Source organism: Branchiostoma floridae, chromosome 2 (assembly GCF_000003815.2).
Source record: "Branchiostoma floridae strain S238N-H82 chromosome 2, Bfl_VNyyK, whole genome shotgun sequence".
Classification (NCBI taxonomy): Eukaryota; Metazoa; Chordata; class Leptocardii; order Amphioxiformes; family Branchiostomatidae; genus Branchiostoma; species Branchiostoma floridae.
In genome coordinates this window covers 3,734,573-3,737,664 of record NC_049980.1, presented here as the reverse complement: position 1 = coordinate 3,737,664, position 3,092 = coordinate 3,734,573, and positions in this window count along the sequence as shown.

Genomic DNA, 3,092 nt, shown 5'->3' with positions numbered 1-3,092 from the left:
TCAATTAACTATTATAATCTAACTACAAATCGTCACTCTCCTTCTACTGTGGATCCATGTTACCATACGTGGACTAGCCTGAATATCGATCACATGTTGTAGTATTATAGCATGGTCGACTCCGTCGAAGGCTTCAGACATGTCAGTAAACAAGGCTCTGATAAGGGCTGGCTTCTTAGAATCCACCATGGCCAGGTCTGTACCATGCACACCATTCTCTATTATGTTGCTGAGACCCCCCCCCCCCCCCCCCCACACACACACACACGCACACATTGTGAATCAGTGTATAAACTAATCTTTCTTATTCCACTCAGATTTGCTTGCTTGGATGCTTGGAGCCAAGTTTTATTCCAGGCTTTAAAATCACAAACACCAATGTTCATATTTTCCACCTGAAGCAATCGCATGAATCATTTTGATGACTAGATCTAGACTGATAACTTCTGATTAGTCTAAATATTTGGTCGACCACTCTCAACGAACCATGCTCGATATAGAATATTACGTCATAATTCCGTCCATGGGAAAAACAAACTTGTTACCGTAAAACAATGGGAGGGTCAGTCTTAGGGCATCAACTGTGCGTTTACCAAGGTGTAATCTATTTCGGAAGTTGCAAACAGATTTGAGAGGTAACAATATTGGTTTTCTGCCATATCCTGAACGTGATCTCCTGTGACCACGACATATACTTGTTTAAGAAAAAGGTATCAAAGAGTGTGGTTTTGCCCCAATCATGCAGTACTAGTATTTTATGTCTTGCCATTCTAAACTTTCTGTTACTGTCATTGATTGGAACAAAACCGCACTCTTTAATAGAGTTCCTTAAACGAATTTCGTGGTCACAGGAGATCAAAGAGTGTGGTTTTGGCCCAATCATGCAGTACTAGTATTTTATGTCTTGCCATTCTAAACTTTCTGTTACTGTCATTGATTGGAACAAAACCGCACTCTTTAATAGAGTTTCTTAAACGAGTTTCGTGGTCACAGGAGATCATGCTCCTTAGTTGCCAGTTGGGTTGGCAAGCCTGTTCTCTAGTTTTCAACGTACAGCCGTGAATGAAATCGAAGTCAGGAAAATATAGCATCAGCCAAAGGAATGAATAAATAGATAAAATACAATCTACTTTGATGTGATTAACAGATTTAACTAAAGCTGGGCTGCTCTCAATTCAGGACCAACCCCAGCTGTGCAGGGTTCGGGGCAAAGTCCCCAGAACGTGTGACAGGGTTAGGCGTTGCAATTGTGTCATCCATGCTGACCTTCAATGAGGCTTGTTTTATACTCCTCCCCGACCCTCTCACGAATTATCATCAGTATAACTTAACATCTTAAATTCAAATTACAATCGTGCATTGTGCTTGAGAATACGGTATATTGCCAGTGTTGACTAATAATTGAGTAAATCATCACCAATATGCATGCATTGTATTATGTTACATGTATGTTACGTTACGTTATGTTATAGACTGGACTCTATGCTAATGTTAACATGCTAACAACAATAACATAAAAAGGAATAACATCTGGGTTAAAATAAAAATATGATTTTACCCAATCTCTGAACCATGACCCCAAGATGACCGTTTGTCGCATGGCACTAATGTCCGTTTCCCTTTCTACCAGTATGGTTAGGTATGGGGGGGGGGGGGGGGGGGCGTGTACACTAAAACACACCCAGTAACTTTCTAGCGAGGACAGGTCAACGACAATTACTACGGTGTGAATAGCCCGAATGAGTGGCGGGCCATTCTCACCCTGTCTATCATGCAAATGTCATAAACACACACCAAGCAGGCATTGTGCGGGAGTTCACACAAACAGTTCATCTATACAATTACGTTATATCAGCCTTGATCTATATAACCTCCTTGTTCTATTTATAACGGTTAAAAAACTTTACTTGATGACCAAAAGGTGAAGAGACTAAAGAGATCTTACGACTTGAGATTTTTTTAAATGATGGACCTGCAACAATTTTTGTCTCGTATTATCACGCGCTCCGTCACTTCAGTTGTATTAGGGACTGTACGATATTTACCAGGGGGGAGGGCTGGTGCGTTAGGGGGGGAGGGCCATGTTAATTTTTTTTTAGATAGGCGGAGGGCCATGTTAATTTTTTTGAAAGAATTGTTTATACTATTTTTTGTTTTGATATCTTGACATGGCCGTAAAACTGATGAAATAAGCCTTCTGAATAGCCTAAAATGCAAGAGCTTCCGGGGGGCTTCGCCCCCCTAGGTCCCCCAAAGTGGCGCTGCCCTGGACCAGCGTTCCCGCCAGGCATACGTCATTCCGTCTCTGGACTTATTTTTTTCTGGAAAGACGCACCCGGCTCGGCTGAGTTTCCCCAAATATTTAAGTTACAAAAGCGGTGCACGGTAAATATGTGAAGAATCCAAAACTATACACTTTATTTTTTATTTACAACATTTCTTTTGTTTCAAAAGGACCAAATTTGAGGCAGAAAAGGGGCCGCAATATTGTTTTTAATCGTCGATCGAGTCGGCTGTGCACTGGCATTGACGTCTGTGGCACATGGCGCGGCACGCCCCCCTCCCCTGACGGACTGTCGATCGCAGCGCCCATCACGTTGGGACGTCTTTTCTGGCTACTCCTTCAAGGCTACACCGGCACTGATCACTGCCAAAGACGCAGCAGATCACCCTCCTTCGTATAATGTATAACGTTCTTGGTCTCTATGTAAAAAGAAATCCAGCAGTGAGCCAAAGATTTCACGCCGAAAACGGGGTTACCTGAGGTCGCACGAAACAAACGCACGCTCGTGGAAAATGACGGCGCGTCCTTGTAAAACCCGACCGATTCGATAAATGATTAATTTTAGTAAAATCATCGGGCAAAATAGAAAAAAACACAAGGTGTGATGGCGCCGTTATTTTATCCTCTGGAAAAACTACTAGCATTTGATGCGGGAGTGCGCAACATCGATCGCACGAGGTAGGCATTCTTTATTCAATGTCGGAAAAAAATTGGTCAGGATTTTTCCATGGGCTGACGAACTCACTGGCTAGAGCCCTGTTTGGGAGCATCAAAAACCCAAAATTTTCATATAGACATGACTGAACAA